The sequence below is a fragment of the Meriones unguiculatus genome, chromosome 6 (genome assembly GCF_030254825.1).
Source record: "Meriones unguiculatus strain TT.TT164.6M chromosome 6, Bangor_MerUng_6.1, whole genome shotgun sequence".
Taxonomy (NCBI): Eukaryota; Metazoa; Chordata; class Mammalia; order Rodentia; family Muridae; genus Meriones; species Meriones unguiculatus.
Genome location: NC_083354.1, coordinates 54,838,740 through 54,858,234, shown reverse-complemented (window position 1 = coordinate 54,858,234; position 19,495 = coordinate 54,838,740). Strand labels below are relative to the sequence as shown.

General features: G+C 44.9%; 1 protein-coding gene and 1 long non-coding RNA gene across 2 annotated transcripts in view; one reads left to right on the top strand and one right to left on the bottom strand.

Annotated features, from left to right (window-relative positions):
* Window positions 1-19,495, top strand: part of Pcolce2 (procollagen C-endopeptidase enhancer 2) — a 115,096-nt gene that overhangs the window by 17,781 nt on the left and 77,820 nt on the right. The window lies entirely within an intron of this gene.
* On the bottom strand, window positions 6,069-8,998 carry LOC132654683 (uncharacterized). Its single transcript, XR_009592361.1, has 2 exons — window positions 8,624-8,998; window positions 6,069-6,729 (listed from the first exon to the last, which is right to left on the bottom strand). It is a non-coding gene; the product is annotated as an uncharacterized LOC132654683 (long non-coding RNA).

Sequence of the window (19,495 nt, the reverse complement as noted above, 5' to 3'; positions counted from 1 at the left end):
CGTATGTAGACACCATTTCCTTTCCTACGCATCGTTTATCACTCAGCGAACCTCTCTTACTGTTTCTCTCTCTGCTCTAGTCTGATTTTAATTGCTGTGATGAACTCCATGACCGAAAGCAACTCGGAGAGGAGAGGGTTTATTTCTGCTTACAGCTTATAGCCCATCATGCAGGGAACTCGGAGCAGCAACCTGGAGGCAGGAACTGAAGCAGTGACCATGGGGAAGGGCTGTTTACTGCACTGCTCACCTTGCTTTGTTGTAGGACCTGGGACCACCTGCCCAGGGTGGCACCACAGTGGGCTGGGTCCTCCCATATCAACCGTCAATCAAAAATCAAAAATGCCTCCATGGGCCAGTTTGATGGAGCGCTTTCTCAATTGAAGTTCTTTCTTCCCAGATGACCCTGGCGTGCATATATATATATTATACATTTATATATTATATATATAAATATATAGGTGTATATATGTATGTATATATGCAATATCATATATATCATGAAATATGATATATCAGTGTATATCTCATATGAAAGGTGAGTGAATGAATAACTTAACTTGGCAGTCCTTCTTGGGAGAAAATGTTTGACATGATAGAGTCTTAGCTCCCAAGAATGAACACTTCTAGCCGGGAGAGGAGCGGTGCTAGTCTCCATGAACACCATTTTGCATACAGCCAAGTCAGCAGTTTCTCTTCATGTTTTGAAATGAACAATGTTGGTAGCTTTGCTTTCTGGCAGTGAACAAAATTAGAGGCATCTGAATTTGCATGTTTCCTGTGACATGAAAGTCTTAAGTCCCTAATAGTAAGGGTAGGATAAGCAAGGCCATGTCTTCTTAGAACCAAAAATGACACTTCCGGTCCACACAAGAGTTCTCTTGCTGGCAGTGATGCGGCAATTGTTTACTGAAAAGGACATAGGTTCCCAGATGGCCAAAACAGACAAGCTCAATATCTACCTGTTCGCACATAGGGCGGCCCAGTATCAATCAAGAAGGCACCTCAGTATCAGGGAATAATATTATAATTGAACAATCCCAAGCAAACCAGTATTCACAGGGATACTAGGACAGGCTTCTATAAATTCGATGATTAATCCTAGGCAACAGCAGATGACTCAGCTCCTATCCTCATGCCCAGGCTTATTAGCTCAATTCTCCAGGCCGTGATGACAAAGCTGTCAGATGTTCCTTAAGAACCATTTGTTTGTTATATAGATTATCTGAAACCTGTGCCAAGTCAAAGATTTAACACCATGGAGAGTCTGGCATGGTGATACAAGTCTATAATCCTCCCATCTGGGAAGTGAGTTCAAGGCAATCCTCAGCTAAATATTGTGTTGAAGGCCGGCCTGGGAATAAGGAGGCCCTGTCTCAAAAACAAACAGAAGAAGCAGAAAAGGTATTTAAAACACTTAGTGTTAGATGTAACTTTAACAGTAATTAATACTAAAGCTGACAGAGTCCAAGAAGACTCTATGGGGTAACCTCACATAGGTTAACTCACTGCTGAGAGACAGAATTGACCAGTTTAGTGGCTCATGCCTATAATCCAGCACTTGAGTAGCCGAGGAAGGAGAGTTTGAGGACAGCCTGGGTGGCAGAGTAAAGCACAGGTCAGCCTGGGCTATAGTGACTGCCTGCCATGTAAGGAAAAAGAGACCGTGAGAATAGATGAGTGACGTGTGGCGTATGGTGTGTGTGTATTCAGTTGAGATCATTTAATACTACTGCACCCTTGACAAAGCTAAACATCAGGTCTGTGAGTCAGTGAAACGTCATTAAAACCCGGACGGGCAACATGATTAAGGCAGTGGATGTATTTGTGGCACCAGTTCTGATGGATTTACTCGGCTATAAAATGTGAGTAGATGGTTGGGTGTGGTGGCTCATGCCTTTTTCCCAGCACTCTGGAGGCAGAGGCAGTCGGATCTCTATGAATGCCAGGCCAGGCCGTCTACACAGTGATTTCCAGGACAACTGTCTCAAAAACAAAACAAAAAATAAGTTAGAAAAAAAAAAAAAAGCCAGACAGCCAGCTGAGACAGCGGCAGACTACAAGAACCTTCACAAAGTCCCAGCCTTGTTTGCATGGGAGCCTCACCCAAGGAGATTTGGAAGCTGCTGACTGCCAGGCTTGGTCCTCACAGAGTCTAACTCCAGCCATCTTTCAGAACTTTGGAACCTCTGGTATCTGAGAACCTATGGAATTCTGAGGAACAGGGCAGGGGGATAAGGGAGGGAGGATGGGCCTGGGAAGAGAGGAGGGAGGAGCCTATGACCAAGATGTAAATTGAATTAATTAATAGAAAAAATTAAAAAAAAAAAAACTTTAAAGGTTAAAAAAAATCCCCTTGGTGACTCCAATCACCAGCCAGGTCTGAAAAACCTCAGAATCTTCAGAATCTTCCAGGGTCTTCCTAGCTAGCAGAGACTGAGTCATCTGAATTCTATAAATCTCAGTGTCCAGGGCTTCCTATTTCCATGTCTTACTTACAAACCACTGTAACTAATCTTGGAATTATGATTTTTTTCTTCTTCTTCTCCATCTTCCTTTTGAAGTACCGGGCCTCATGTACGCGAGGCAACTGCTGTGTCACTGAGCAACGTTCCCAGCCCTGTATGTCTTTTCTTAAAAGTTCTCCTAATTATAAAGGATTCAGACTCCAAAAAACCTAAATCCTCCTCTAGCCAGAAACCGTACTATGCTTAGAAAATGATAGCCGCAGGGCAAAGGCAGCTTTCTGTTTGCTTTTGTATGGGCCACAAGCTAAGAATAGTTTTCACATATTTAAATGGTTGGAAAAAAAATTAAAAAGAAGAGTAATACTTTAAGACACGTGAAGCTCAAATTTCAGGGTCTGTAAATAAAGTTCCACAGGGACGTTCGTTCGTTTTCGTGCTTTCTGTGGTTAACAAAGGGCCATGGTGGCAGGGTTGAGTAGCTGCAATAGAAATGATACAGCGTGTGGAGTTTGAAGTACTATCTGGCCTGCTGCAGAAAAAGTCTGTGAGCCTCTGACCTAGAAAACCAAATTATGGCCTCACAGGCCCAACAGAAAAAAAATGATTTGAGAGGATTGCTTTATTTAATAACTTAAGAAGCCCGACAGAAGAATCATTTAACACAACTTACAAACACTGCCAATTATAGAGGGGAGAGATTTAGTTTATGAAAATTTACCAGCCATTAAATTTAGACATAAACATCAAAGGCCTGATAGAATTGTAGCATCACAGTGAGCACCAGGTAGACCACGTCACGTCTAGTCTATAGTTTGGAAGCCACGATTATGGAAATAGAAAGGTCGGAGATTAATTCAGAATTGGCATATGTAGAAACCCTCCAAAGTGGGATTATAGAGAAAAATCTTGGAGAATGATTATAAAAGACATATGCAATTAGATTCACCACTAACCATAAAATAGTGTTTCTCCGGCTTAGGGAAAATACAATGAAATGTTGCTAAAGCTACATATCAGTTTCACTTCGAGGGTGAATCAGAAAACCAGTTAGAACAGGTCTATGGAGAACATTAAAAACATTTTTACACTAATGATTGGCCGTGCTGGGCAAGAACTGTGACAGATATCGAATTTTGGCAACAAGACCGATTAGAAATATTGATTTAGCTGTCCCTCTCTACGGAAATATGACAAAGTTGTTTGCAGAGCGGCAAGGGCCCATGCAAAGGCCTGGGGCCTGGGGGGGTGCGGGGGGAGGGCAAGGGAGGCCGCCCATGTGGCCGTGGGTAGCATGACTGCTGACCTGGCACTTTCTCATAGGACGGACAGCAGGTGGAGAGTTAGAGCAAAGGACAAGCGAGGTCGGAAGATCAGCCGGTGAGGACATGACTGGGTTAGGAGGTCAAAGATAAAAGCGCAGGCTTTGTTATCCGGGGACTTTGTGAAGGTTCTTGCAGTCCGTGCTGTCTCAGCTGGCTGTCTGGCTTTTTTTTTTTTTTTTCTAAGAACACAGTTTCTATGTTCCAAAGGTCACCTGGGAATAGTGTCCCAGCTAGAGTCCAGCATTCCCATTTTCCTTCCTACTTTTCTTCTTCCTTTCCTTCCTTCCTTCTTTCCTCCCTTTCCTTCTTTCCTCCCTTTCCCTCTGGCATACCTCCTTACGTGCCAGATCAAAACCCAGAGCCTTGTGCATTCCAGGCAAGCACTCTGTCACTGAACTTCATCTCCAGACCCAACTATTCCACCTTCACAATAGATGAAACCTAGGAGCTGTGAGGTAAGAGAATCCTAAACTGAGGATGTGGAAGGCAGACGGGGAAGAGGATGGCAAGGGATGATTTGGAGCTTCTGCTAGGTGTCAGGCGCTCTGTATCTTATTTGGTCATCTCCGCTTTCCCTCAAAGTAACCATCGATCCCATCTGACTGTGGAAACCGTGGATGCTAGGAGCTACAGAATTCCAAAGGGCATGCTAAAGTGTGAACGAAAGTCTGGCTGGCTGGCTTTCCACTTCACCATGCAGCTCCTCCAGGGGCGCTCCCCGAGCAGAAGAATACTCAGCGAGGGAGCACAACGTCACAACTACCACCCCCCCCCCCCGCCCTCTCTCCACCAAACAGGGTTTACCAGAGCTACAAAAGAAAACTGAACTAAGACCCCTCCCGTGGCAGCCTTTTAAAACAGCGTTTTCTAAATTCGGATCTAGGAAACGTCCAGCACTAGACGGCTTAGAGACTTTCCAGAATTAAGCCCTTAGGTGAGCTGCCAACGCTGTGGACACGGCTTTGCCGTCCCGACTGCTGCAGCTAGCATCCATCCATCCGTTCCTCCGCGGTTCAGCGTCTTTTCACCGCAGTTCAATTAAGAAAATGGTTGCAGTTCTCAGCCCTCCCTCCCCTGGGGGAGTTTCCTTTCCCGGGCCATTAGAGTAATGAGTCACGTGGTCTTCCCTTAGGTGATGGGCAGGGCCAAAAAACTCTTAGGAGAGATGCCACAAGCACCTTAAAAATAGATGGGGGTGTGAAGTGGGGGGACCACAGAAGCGACAGGACAGGGACTCGCGCTGCCATTTGGAAAGCCAGTACATCAACTGACCAGTCTGTAGATATTTTCTATTTCTTTCACAACTTTAATCTCTCTCTCTTTTTTCCCCCAGAGTTTAAAATGATTACTCTCTACCCCCTTGAGTCACAGAGCACTCAGAAAAGCCACAGGAAGAAACTGCAGTCACTAAGGCCACCTTCAAAAAAATCCCGTCAGCTCTAAATTTAGGTTCCCCTTGTAAACCTAGGCCTAATCTCAGATTAAACAAAGCAAATGGCAGCTAAGTAGCTGGTGTCTTCCTGAGCCTGCTTCACCGCAGACGGGAGGCCAGGATTCCCTAATTTGCAGTTCACCAAGCTGCCTTCCAACCGAGGAAGAGGGCAAAGGAAGACTATTCCGTCTAAACAGCCCTTCCGTAATTATAGGATTTGGGGTTTCAGTCACTTCACGGTAATCTTTGCATGACCCAGAATTCAACTCAGAAGATTAAAAGAACAACATTTTCAATTCTGTTTACGAAAGGGACCGTCTCAGCTGGAGTTAGCTGAGGGGAAGGGAGATAGGCTGTTAGGAGAAGTTAACACATCCTTATTCCGGCGGTGTGAAAAACATTAGTTACATGCTACATGTGTTTCTAGGTTTGTACAGGACAGCATAATATCCCGTGACATTGGGTGAGCCGTGGGGGAGAGACATACTAGGATTCCGCCGACGGAGTAACCCCAGAAGCTTATCAGATTTAAATAAAAGATTGATGATGATTCTGAGTTTAAAATTTAATGTCCAAGCTACCTCTTAAATTTTACATGACAAGGTTGTGGGCTCTGCTGTAAATCAGCAATTCGATGACGCTCTCATGCCTTTTATAAGATGAAAATTATGTGGACTTTACTGTGCTTTCCCTGAGAGGGTCACCTTTACCTCTTCCATTCATTATCAGTTCTCTAAGCCTTATTTATGAGAAAATTTCATGAGCAGTTAACATGCATGCTATCTCACACATGCCACATTAAAATTCTACCCTGTTAATTGTCTTTTTTTTTTTTTCCTGATAACCTCTGGATTTGCTGAAACAAAGCAATGTAGTAACTGGATATACTCAACGTCCAGGAAACAGCTCTCGACTTTTAATTACGTTGAAATGTATCCTCTTCCTGGGAAGGGAGCGTCAAGGCAGCTGGACATGGCTGGGAAGAAACAGTGCACAGTAATCACAGCTATGCACCTTCCTGGTGAATAAATGTTTAGTGTCTGTTGATCCAACACCGTAGTTACTGGGCCAGCCAGTCCCCAGGGGCAGGTTCCAATTCCCAGAAGCCCTCTTTGGTGAAGCTGGTTTCTCAGGTGAGTTAGCGACTGTGGAGAAGGTAAATGGCCTTTGCTGGGTTTCAAGTGGACAAGGGAGGTTGAGGGTCCTGAAATGCCAGCCAGAGGCCATGGGCCGGGACATTTCTTTCTCCCTGAATTCTGTCATCAATGATCCTATTGAGCTCATTGTTCCCACCCCAAGCCCCAGGATGGGGGGTGGGGGGAGACAGATAATTCTGAACAGCTTTAAATACTGTACATTCCAGTTACCAAGTCATGTTTCTATAGATGTATGAGATGGAGCTTCCAGTGCACAGGCTGTTCAGACGTGTGGTGTATTTGTAGTCAGGAAACAAAAGTTTCTGCTTCAGAACAGAGCCTCAAACATGATCACAGGAATTATTACGACCCTGCAAAATAAATAAGAGTTCTAATTAACTCATTAACTGAGAATTAAAGAGATAAATATAAGATCATTATGAAATAATTCAATATTTTATTTTCTTTGTGTTGGCAGAGGTATTTATTAATCAAGAGATAACTCTGTGTCTTATTCCTAAATTTCTGATTTTATTAGTTTGTTTGGTTTTCGATGCTTGAAATTGAACCCGGAGCTAGTGAGCACTTTACCACTAAGATACAGTTCTAGGTCCTCCCCAGCCCCGAGACTTTTTAGTTTAAGACAGGGTATCACTAACTTGCCCAGGCTGGCCCTCACTTTTCTACAGAAGCCCTGTTATTGGGCTGGAACTTGCCACCCCCCAACTTCAGCTTCCCAAGTATCTGGGATTATAGGCACATAACTCTCCTAAATTAGACTAATGTTGTAGGAACATCAACTTATCTAGAAAGGACATTCTAAAGAACATTAATCATATATATATATATTTAAATGAACAAATAAAGAATATATAATATATACAGAGAGCAAACAGAATTTTATCCAGTCATAAATAAAAATAAAATCACTGCATCTATAGAAAAATGATGCAGCTGGAGATCATTATGTTAAGAGAAATAAGGCAACCTCAGGCATGTGACATCTTTCCTTTAACAAGCAAAACCTAGATTTGTGTGTGTGAGTATGTGTGTTTGTGTGTCTATATCACGAAACTAGACAGGACCCTGAGACAAGGAAGAACAGATCCTAGATAGCTGTTGGCGGGAAGGAATGAAACCATCAAGAGAGGCAGGGGTTAGGCAACTAAGAACAAAGTATGCCATTACTTTGTATGCCAGCTTTAAAAACTGAAGTGAATATGTAAGGCATAACAGTTCATTATATTAGCTTATAATTTTATTTTTACTAATTTCAAATGTAAGATTTAATTCTTTTCCCATGTTACTCACACTATTTCTTCCTCCATGAAACCCAATATTTGGAAAACATAGCTGTACGATGCCTGTTTAAATTTTGTAGAATTTGGGCTAGAGAGATGGCTCAGAGGTTAAGCATGTACTGGCTGTTCTTCCAGAGGTCCTGAGTTCAATTCCCAGCAACCACATGGTGGCTCCCAACCATCTGTAATGAGATCTGGTGCCTTCTTTTGGCGTGCGGGCAGAACACTGTACACAGAATAAATAAGTCTTTAAAAAAAATTCATGAAATTTTAATGATACATGGACACTTGCTGGGATCGATTGCTACAAAAGTGTGTAATGGAAAAAATATCAATCTCCCCCCATAACTCCACCGCCCTCCCTGCCCCCAGGATGCGTGGTTCTCGAGTATCCCAGGCTGGCCTTGAACCTCTGCTCCTGGGCCTGTAGTGAGGCAGAGCATTCTGACAGAGAGGGCATATAAAAAAAGAGCTGCTTACTGCATGGCTTCCAAGACACAGGACGAGAGACAGAAAGGGGTCAGGGCCAGACAGAAAAACACGCCCCCCCCCCCTCACCCCCCCCCCGTAGCCTGCTTCTTCTAGTTGGGCCTGACCTCTTCAAGTTTTTTTTTTTTGGGGGGGGGGGGGGTGGGTGTTTTTTGAGACAGGGTTTCTCTGTGTAGCCTTGACTGTCCTGGAACTCACTCTGCAGACCAGGCTGGCCTGGATCTCACAAACATCTGAGTGCCTCCGCCTCCCAAGTGCTGGGATCAAAGGTGTGTGCCACCACTGCCCGGCTCCCCTTAAAGCCTTCAATACCCCAGGCCTCGGGGGACATTCCATGCCCAATTTGTAGCAGCAATAAAACCATTATAATTCACTCAAAGTAAGCTTGAGTGTACTCTTAGATTGTGACGACTCTGAATAGGACCTAGAACTGCTGTCTCCTGTGTCTTAGAGTGTGGCTTAATCCGATACACACCATTCAGAAGGGCATCTCCCGGCCCTCTCAGAATTAGATTTTCTCATTCAGGGTGCAGAGGAAAGACAACCAAACAGGCCAGGTTCGCGAAGCTGACAATACTGAAGTAGAACGAGTTGAGAGCTTGGAGAAGAAATAATCGGGAAGAAGAACCTAGCCTGGGTTTCTTCTCACCCGCCTTCCCACCGCCAGTGGCGAGGTGGAGAGGGTGTGACACCGCCTTGTCGCAAGAGGATGCTGCTGCTGAGCTCCAGTCAGTCCGGAGTCCTCCCTAAAACCCAGTCACCACGTGACCACTCCCTGCCAAACCGCTAACCGGCAGTGGAGGCACCGGCCAAGGTCAGCAACACACATTAACGATCTGTTATTGCTCAAACCACCTGAGGACACTCGCTGCTGGCACGCCCGCACCGCCACATCAGCGAGGGCCTCTGAGCCTAGTAACCAAAAGCCCAATTTAGATGGACTCAGAGAACAGTGTTTCGGCTGATAGTTCCACTGCGGGGGTTCTCAAGTTTAAGCGCTAAAAATTGATTCTGACTGATTTGGGGCATTACCAATTTGTTAAAAGGGATAATCCAAAGGACGGCAGCCAAGTCTTTTCATAGAAGCAAACTGGTAAGCACAGGGCTGATGGACAGGTTGCTTCTTGTGTCCCTAGCTGCGGCTCCTAAGAGTCGTTCTGCGCTACCACAGCCACTGCTGCTGCCCCACCAGGATGAATCCCCACTTCTTGGCTTCTCCAGGGAGGTGTCCGAAGCAGGTCCAGGCCTCACATCTCCACCCCACGGAGTTTCTGTGTCCCAGAAGCCCCATTCTGCTCTGAGCAATAGCTGACTGAGTTCCCATATTCAGTCCCTACCCCATGGGAATTCCATGACTTAACCAGCACCCATCCCTTAGGCCTCTGGTTGATTTGGGCTAATTAGTGATCAGCTTGGGGCTTGGGCAAAAGCTATGTCATTCTACATGAGTAAGAGGACTGTTTCAAATTAGTTGAAGCTAATGACCGCTGTAAAGAAATCATCGACCTCCAACTACAATTTTTAGCACTCCAGAGCTTACTTTTTAAGTTTTTTTCTCTTGTTTTTCTCATTGTTCTATACATATATATAAGCATATAATATAAATATAAAAACATGTTCTATACATAAAGTATATATGTATTTGTAGTTATTACTTCCCTAACCTGTATATATGTATTCCATGGGAATTAGCCTATCTTTAGACTTCTTAGATCTTAGAAGCCCTGGTGTTCATTCCTAGATCTTTGAACAAGACATATTATTGTCATGTGCCCTGAGATTCTGAGGGAGTCTTGTGTGTAGAAGATTTTAGCTGAGACAATTTAAGCATTCCATAAATAACAAAGATTGCTTCTTCATTTTTTCGCTGTCAGTAGTCAATCCCCACCATTGAAGCAAAATAAAACCGAGGCAAATAATTAATTGGCTAGGTTTTTTAATCAGTTATTTTCATTTTTTTTAGGGAGACTCATTAAATATATACAGAGTGTAAGAATGAATGTGTTGCCTATTTCCATAACAAATATATGAGATTCCTCATAAGGCATTTGAAGTACTTGGATGAAGAGCGTCAGCTAAATAAAAGTGTTTTTATGTCACTCGGAGCCTGAGGATTGTCACAAAGGGTCTTACAAGATGTAGTGTGTGTCGCCTCTGGATTTATGGATTTAATTAATTTCTTTACCTCTTTCTTCCTAGCTTCAATCTACAGTATGATTGACATAGCTGTTTTGTTTTGTTTTTAAAGGACACAGTTCTTCAAAAGTGTGACTGGCCCTGTTTAGCACCCAAACTGGTGCCCTCTGGGTAAACTGATCCTCTTTGTAATTGCCATTTTTTTTACACTATTAAATATTCAGTAAATTGAACTGCAAGGAAGGTGCCGAGAAACCAAGCTTGTGTAACTAACTCCCACACCCTTTGGGAGACACCTTGTTTTCAGAGGCCTCTGTGCAGAGGGAGTTAAATAGTAACTGGTTTAAACAGTTAATTTGAAATTTTGCCGGAGCAGAACTTTATGGATCGAGTGACAGTTTTCACAAGCTGCTTATGGGTCAGTTCAATGAACAGTGAAAATTTCCCTGTGCTTTAGTCCAGAGCTCTAACTTAGGGAAGTTCTGATCCTCTGATGGAAAGCCACAGTAACTAGGAAGTAGACCTGCGTGCTCTGTTGATGTGGCAGAGGTGACTGACAGCCCCAGTCCTGCATGTCTCCTTGTATCCATTCCTTCTGCAATGGCACTTTGCACTTTGTCTCCCTCACAGTGGGTCCTGTGACTGGGTTCGGCCATGTGACTTTGCTTTCACCAACAGTGTGAGACAGAAGTAAATAACTCACTAGTTCAAAACCCAGGCCAGAGAAACGCTGAGGACTAATCTCTCAATCCTTGAAAAAAAATATATATATATATATGTATATAATTATCATGTGCCTCAGAGACTTTTTTCTATTAGATTAAATGAACTGGATTTAGTTTTAATTTTTAATTAATTATTAATTTTATTAATTACAGTTTATTCACTTTGTATCCCAGCTGTAGCCCACTCCCTCCCTCATGCCCTCCCAATCTCATCCCTCCTCCCCTAGTCCACTGATAGGGGAGGTCCTCCTCCCCTTCTATCTGACCCTAGCCTATCACGTCTCATCAGGACTGGCTGCATTGTCTTCCTCTGTGGGCTGGTAAGGCTGCTCCCTCCGTGCCTCAGAGATTTTAAGGGTATTTGTTCACAGAAATTTTTAGTTGATCTTGCTGGGCATGGCGAGTCACACCTTTAATCTCAACACTTGGGAGGCTAAGGCAGGGCAGCTCTCTGTGAGTTCAAGGCCAGCCAGGGTTACATAGCAAGTTACATAGAGAGACCCTGTCTCAAACAAAATATATATATATATATATATATATATATATATATATATATATTCAGCCTATCTCAAAACTGTCATATATTTATCATGTGTGCGAGAACGTACTATACTGTGTGAGCACATGTGTGCATGTAACACTCCTGTGTGGGTATGGGTGCCAGAGGAGAATGCCTGGTGTCCTGCTCAATGGCTCTCTGCCTCATTCCCTTGAAACGGGCTCTTCCTGAATCGGGAGCTGGAGGGGCTGGCCATCCAGCTGCCTGCCCTCCATTCTAGCTCAGTGCTGCGGTTTCGGGTGTGTGTGCTATCCCTCCCAAGCTTTTAAGTGGCTTCTTGAAATTTGAACTTTATTTCTCATGCTTAGGAAAGTGAGCGTGCTTACCCACTGAGCCAGCTCTCTTGTCTTTTGAAAATATTTCTATTAGTTCCTCTGTGAATTTCAGTTAAGTAATAAAAATTGGGCTGGGCCTGGTAATGAGAGCTTGTAATCCTAGCTGCTCGGGAAGCAGTGGCAGAAAGATCACAAGTTCAAAGCTTGCCTAGGCTGCAGTGTGAATTCAAGGTCAGCCTTGCACTCAGTGAAAGAAGACTGGGGATGTAGCCCAATGTACAGAAAGGAGTAAGAAAGGACAGAAAAGGCAAAGCTGGGACATCAGCCTGATGATATTTTTTTTTTCTATCCTCAGAATAATCATCAGTTATCACTTTGGCAGCTACTGAAGGACAAGGGAGGTATAGAGCTCCTCAGAACTGTTAGGAAAATGGCCGTAATTCAAATTTAAAATGGCCTTCAAAGCCCATATGTTAAAGGCTTAGTCCTCAGCTCAGCGCTGCTAAGGGATTGTGAAGACTCTGAGGTGAGAGATCTTCTTCTTCTTGGGGATGAGCCCACAAAGGAGAGAGTGTTCAGTTGTGTATCTGTAGAAGACGAGGCCAGTCTGTATGTTCCTCTAACTGCTATGTGCTGCCATTGATCTGACGATTGGGACATGAGTAAGACAGACCTGGTCCTTGCTGGTGGGAAATTTATCATCTTACTGGGGAGAGGGGGGAACGAACAGACAAATGAATAAACCAAGATGACAATCCCCAGGAGTGGTAAAAACTGAAGAATGTAAGGGACAACCCCTGGCCCCCAAATCCAAGCCTGATGTCGCACCAGAAACAAAGAAGATATGTGTAGATCTGCAGATCTATGCAAACCTCCACAAAAGCTGCAGAAATCCTTGGCACCGAGGAGGGGTGGCTGTGGCTAGTGGCGGGCTGCAGGTAGCAAAGTGGAGGAAGCCACTGTTGGTTGCAGAGGAGGAAGAATTGCAACTGTTTTCTTTTTCTGGCCACTGCCTCTGGCAGATAACTGCTTGGCACCACCTTGAGGTAACATCTGCTAGGCAGAAGCGGCAGGGTAAATGGGGGCAGGACTAGCCCGGTATCAACTGGGGGCATCTGGAGTCTGAACAGCTCTACCTACTGCCTTCCCACAGCCTAAAAGCCAGGGGGTGACTGACTGGGACAAAATGGTAGCTAAAGGGCAGAAAACAGTGGCATTGGCTCCCTGTGGGGCAAGCACCCCGTGCTTCCATTTATTCATCTGTGAAATGAGGCTATGCCTCCTCACTGGGTTCTCATGACTCAGGGAATGAATACCTGTGCTGTGGTTAGATGTGTGTGCTTGAACTCCTGTCCTGGATAGACATCCAGTCCACTCTCACACAGGTCTCTGAAAAGATAGAACATGTATCCTCACATGAAATCAGGCAGCTGAACGCATCTCGGGGGAATGAGTGAAGAGCACACTACAAAATACTAGGAGCCACAAGTGTACATGAATAATGAGGCAAATGTACCCGGATCTTTAAACCCACAGTGAAATACGCCCATCGCCACTAGAATGAGGCCCTCTGTACACCTAGAAAAACATTCTGAAACATTCAACAAGCCAAAAAAACAAAAAAAAAAAAAACAAAAAACAAACAAACAAAAAAAAAACCCTTTCATTTGCTAATATCCAAGGACATTCCTTTCTACATTCAGTGAATGCATATGTTGAAGGGCAGAGGATGAAGGCAGAGACCAAGGATGAATACAGAAAAGGAATGGCTGTACTGTGTACTGAGGTATGTGGCTGACCTTTCGTGTGATGCGGGGAAGGAAGGAGTAGGGTCACTGTTTAGATAGTGTCTGGGCTGCGGGTGGGCGGTGACCAGTAACCAGGGAGGTCAGGGCAAGCCTCTCAGAGGTGATAACATGCAGGCTGACCTTCACTTGATAACTCAGTGATAATCTGGGTTATGCCTTCCAGGCAGAAGAAATGGTGCGTGCTGAGACCCCCAAACAGAAACGCGGCATATTTAAAAATGGGGTGAGGTGGAGAAGAGATACGTGTGGTTAGAGCCCCGTGAACGAGTTCTCATTCTAACAATGACCCAGAGAACCCTAAACTCGGGCGTTAAGTCTGCCTGTGCGGTGTAGGACAGCCGGTTTCCGGGAACTGGCAACGCCCAGGACGGAGGCCCCTCTCTGGGCTTAGGGTGAGCTACCTTGTGATATTGAAATGGGGAATGAGTTCCAGGTAGCCTGATGATGGAGGTTCCAGGCTCCCCCCACCTCGACGCCCCCTCCCCCAGGCAGAAACGTTTGTGACAGGCCCTGCAGGCTAGACAGCAGAGTGCTCTGTGTGCTAGGCTTCTGCACCGACTGTCCCCACTGTGCTCCAGCTCGCTCCTTGTGACGGTCTGAGTGAGAATGGTCCCCTCGGGCGCTCATGCTTGGGCCCCAGTTGGTGGAAGTGTCTGAAGAGCATTAGGAGGCGTAGCCTTGTTGAAGGAAGCGTGTTACTGGGGGCCAAGCTTTGAGTCTTCAAAACAGTCCTGCCATTTCACGCGTGCTCTCTGCTTCCCGCCCGGGGTCTGAGAGGTGAGCCCCCAGCTGCTGCTCCACTGCCATGCCGGCTGCTTGCTGCCGCACTGCCCTGTCCTATGGACTCTCATCCCTACCTCTGTAAATGTAAGCCCAAAACAAGCCCTTCCTTCTACAGGCTGCCTTGCTCACAGTGTATTATCACAGAAATAGAAAAATAACTGATACACCACCCTGCTTCACCTTCTTAGGCTCTTCACCGTGACCCCTTTCCCACCGGAGCCTCTGCCTTTTGGACTCTGGGCTCCTGTATGCTTTCCCAGAAACCAGCCAATCGTTTTCAAAAGCACGTACGGCAGATCAAAGTTACAAAGCCCCAGTCTTCATTCTACCCTGAGGGGTCAGCCTGCTGTGGCTGCCAAGCGTAGACCTGCCCCTTCTGAAACAGAAACAAAGGGCAGGACAAGCTTGTTTCCAGTCCTTGAGATGCTTAAGGATCCTGGTTTATCTTGATTTCCATCTCTCCTTGCGCTTAGAAAAAGGTCAAACCTACAGTGCCCATAAAATGAGTGAGTTAGTTTACATATACATGCATGTATACAAGTATACACAGATGCACACACACACACACACACACACACGCGCGCGCGCGTTTAAAACTACACAGAGAAACCCTGTCTTGAAAAACAACAACAACAAAAGTAAGCTGCTTTGTTGGGGGTTGTTTTACTGCTTTATTTTGATGCCAATTACTGGCTCTCAAGATAGGGTTACACTTATTCCTATTTTGTAACATTTTACCTGATTGGTTGATTAAAGGCCTATACCCTGGCAGGGCAGAATGGGGTAAGCATGGCTAAGGTTCCTGAGCTTTGAGGACAGGAGAATCACGGGAAATGGATGAGAAGAGGAGAGGAGGAAGGAGGACACCATGATGGGTTAGGTGGAGGAGGAACCACGTGGGTGAGGAGGAAGGACTCTGAGGATGGCATGGAAGATGAAGAATACAAGCAAGTATTTATAAGATATGGATGGACCCAGATAAAGATGGTTAAGGCGGATGGCATTAGATGTGGGCTGGGAGGTGGATGGTGAGGTGATTGAGACAGCATAAGTGAAATATCTGCCTGGCTCAAAGTAAATAAGGCAATTATAAAATCCAGCCGGTGTCTGTGTCTTATTATTTGTGACAGCGGCTTAGAAAGTATGCTGTGATAATCTTAGGGCTTATTAGCCCTAAACATCATATAGTCCAACACTCATTTTTACTTACTACAACACTGCTTTCTGCGGTAAAACTTTCAACTAGAATTTATCTGTACCAAAATAACCATAAGCAGAGCCTTAATTAGCACCATGTTGTGTTCACAGGTAATTATATTTTTTCCACGAGGACTACTGTGGGTCATAATAGTAACAGCGCTTTCGAGTATGTACTGGTGTGTGTGAGAGGCGGACGTTGCTCAGGTGTACGGAAGTAGAGACGCTGACACGTGCTAACACCTGTGGAGGACAGAGGACAACCTCAGGTGTCAGCAGGAGCTCATCCACCTTGGTTTTTTAGCATCTCCCACCGGAACCCAAAGCTTGCCAATTAGGCTAGGCTGGCCGGCCAGTGAGATCCAGGGAGCCACCTGCCTCTGTCTCTCCTGGTGGTAGAATGATGCACACACCCACATCACGTGGGTGTTAGGGGTCCAACTCGGTCCTCACACTTGCACATTAAGCTCTTTACTGACGAAGCTACCTCCCAGGCTTATTGCTTGAGTGTTATATTTGAGATGCTGATTTCTCCCGTTTTACGTCTACAACAGCCATATAGGGTTTTGCTACCCCATTCTCACCTACAGACGAGATGCTGGAACTTCAGAAGAGCCAATGATTTTTCAAATTTGATGCTTACAGTATGGGTACGCGTGCTGTGGCATGGGTACATTTAGAGGGCAACTTTGTGGCATCAGTGGTCTCCTCCACCTTTACATGGGTTCCAGGATTCTGTGATAAGCACCTGTATCCGCCAAACCACCCTGGGGCCCACGATGCAATAACTTGTGTTAGGGAGAACCAGGTCTTCAAACCTAGGTCACATGACCCCCGAATTCTTGGATGAATTTTTCTGCAATTCTGACCAGATTTACAAAATAAAACATGTTCAAGTCCCCCCCTCCCCCTCGCCGAACTACTGACTTTTCTTCCAAACACTATTTAGTCTGAGACACAATCTTGTTGGCATCCGTATGCTATAGTGCAACAGTAGTGATGGCTTGGTCAACAATGGACCATGGGCACCATGACAGCCATGTAGAATTATGATGGAGTAGGAGGGATAAATTTGTTCTCTCCCCAAGAGGACTCTTCAGAAAGATGATTCCATATATCTTGTCTCAAAACCCCTGTGTTGTAGGGAAATTTTAATCCAGAAACATGGCTATCCTGGCAAAGGATCACATCCAAAGACTTAGGTGATGCAGCTGGAATACAGACATGCCCTTATACCTTTAATCCTAACAACGACATTTATTGAGGACACATAAAGTGGTGAATCAGAGAAAGATTTGACAGAATGGCAGAGATAGGCTATGCCCAACTCTCTCGAGAACAGACAAGAAAGAGGAGCAACTTGAGGTCATCAAGAAGAGAGCAGAGCGAGTAGACAAGACATTGAGGAGACGGTACAGTAGAGTCTGGGAGTATAGTACAGTTCAGTTTGGGCAGTTCAGGTCATGAAATTCAGTTGCAGTTTCCCAAGCATAGCAAGTCAGTGAGAAGCAGGGAGAAGCCAGTTTGAATCAGTCAGCTTGGGGGAGGACTTTTGAATTGATGAGTTGAATCAGCCAGTCCAGAGTTAAGAAAGAGTGAGATTATTCAGCAGTAAGTCTCCGAGGCTAAAAACATTCTACACTTAAAACAGTTTTTTTTCTAAGGCATTCAAAGCTTTTTACAATGTCGTAATCATTTAAAGCATAATATTTACATAACTGCTTTCAAATGAGCAACAGAGAAAGAATAGAAGAGAAATGTTAGGGTTGGTCTACCCTGTGTGCAAGTCTGTGTTTGTTTTCTTTCTAGTATAATTCTTTTTCCTCGTTCTCCGTGCTAATGACTTAATTTCTTTTTGTAACTGTAAGAATGAGCACTGTGACAATTTTGGTGCAGTAAACACTTTTTTTTTTCTTCTGGGTCTGGGTTTGTTAGACAAACATGAACTCTAGGCAGCGAGGAAGGAAGGTAAGCAATGAGGTGAAAGGAGGGGAGGAAAGTATAGTTTATCACTGAGCTGAGCTCTCCAGCAGTGGAGAGAGGTAGGCTGCTTTGGTCATGTAGGAATTTTGAGACAAACTATGTGGGACCATTTTTCTCAAGAGTCCGTTTTGGGGAGAGGACGACTAGACCCTCTCCCGTCTTCTGCCTCACCGTGGATAAAGTTCATCTTAATAGACACTAAGTGATACAGTATACAAGAAGCAGCATACAAGAAGCAGCTGTGTTATTTGCCTAGGGTGCGTGCTAAACCGAGTAGTGAGCAGGCGCAGAAGGATCCGGAAGTCTCCTGAGCTTCATGAAGCCCTTGGCACATCCGGCGTGGGCGGCCCCACAGCATCTTGTACCTTAGGACAGGATAAGCTCAGGGTGAAAGGCGTGCAGCGTGAGGCCTGAGGCAGTGTAACCAGGAGCAGCTAGCACGGGCCGGGCTGCCTGAGCTGGGTGAACACTTCCGCGGCTGCTGGCTGTAGAGGCCTGAGAACTCCTGTAGCAAAGAGGAAAACATCCTGCCAAAGGCTGAACGATGATCTTCCTTGAGGATCGACTTAGCACTGAGTGGGATGGCTGAACCCGGACTGACAGAGCAGTCTCACGTGAATGTAACGCACACACAGGAGATTTCTCTTGGCTTTATGTTTAGAAGTGTGATGGCTGGTCATTCACTGGGGACGCCCGTTTCAGCTTCACGGGCTGTATCGGATTACAGTCTCAAAGAACAGCGTCAGAGAGTTGCTGCTTACTGATTCCGTCTAATTTTCTGTCCTTTCTCAAGAGGGACATTCAAAGACTAGCCAGATGGCTTGGCAGGCAAAGGCACCTACAGATGAACAGAAATTGCGTCTGATTCCCAGAACGCACGTGATAGAAGGACTCCACATATACACATGCAGTGGCAAGCACACGCCCTCATATACACAAGTAAATAAATAAATAAATAGATGTGTTTTTTAAAAGTACAACAGAAACCCATCTGCTGGCCTATAAATTCCTCCTGAAGGTGGTAGAATAACCAAATAATCCCATTACAAGTGTAAGACCTGGGGTCTCACAGCTCAGGAATTCAAGATCGCGCCCTTCCCAGAAACTCCCCCAGACCAAGACTCGTTGCAAAAGCAAGAGGTTTATTAACCATTGCACAATGGGGTCACCCCTGCCGGTCAGCAAAGAGTGGCACAGGGAGACAAAGGCCTTTAGGTTTTTAAAAGAAAAATTGCGGGAAATTTGAAGTTGCAGTTTTGGCAATTTAGGATTGGATGAGGAAGCTATAAAGTAAGATAATTGGTTAGTCTTAGGTGCTCAAGCTTGGCCAGTCCTGCCAAGTGTGGATGCAGCTGCAATTTAAGGTGGGGGTGGTTAGCTCATCCTTGAAGATTAGGGGCTGCGGACTTTTGGCTGCAGGTCAAAAGCTACTCAGAAGAAGTCTGGGCTCATTGCTAAGAAATGCTATCTCAAAGACAGGAGTTTTTCTTTTTGCTGAGTGAAGGTCATTGCTTGCTTGCCTTTTTTTCTATCTGTCCTCATAGATAGGGTCATATTTTTTCATTCTCTGGAAAGGTACTAAGAGGCTTTAGCTTAACTTGAACCTAAAACTCAAAACTATAGGCTTTAGAAGACATACAGGTTACAAAGTTAGTCTAACCCTTTCACAAGTTCCTCCTTGTAAAACTGGAAATAAGTGTCCATTGCCAAATTCACAGGAAAGCCCAAATTAAGAATTTAATGCTATGAGGCATTTGAAGTTGAAGAGAATATTTAATAAGAATATTTAAATCTTATTCATTCTAAGCCCAGATTTTCCCATTGTTCCCAAAAGCGAGCACAGGTTGGGTTAGATGCCCCTGTTTAATTCTCTTTGCCACC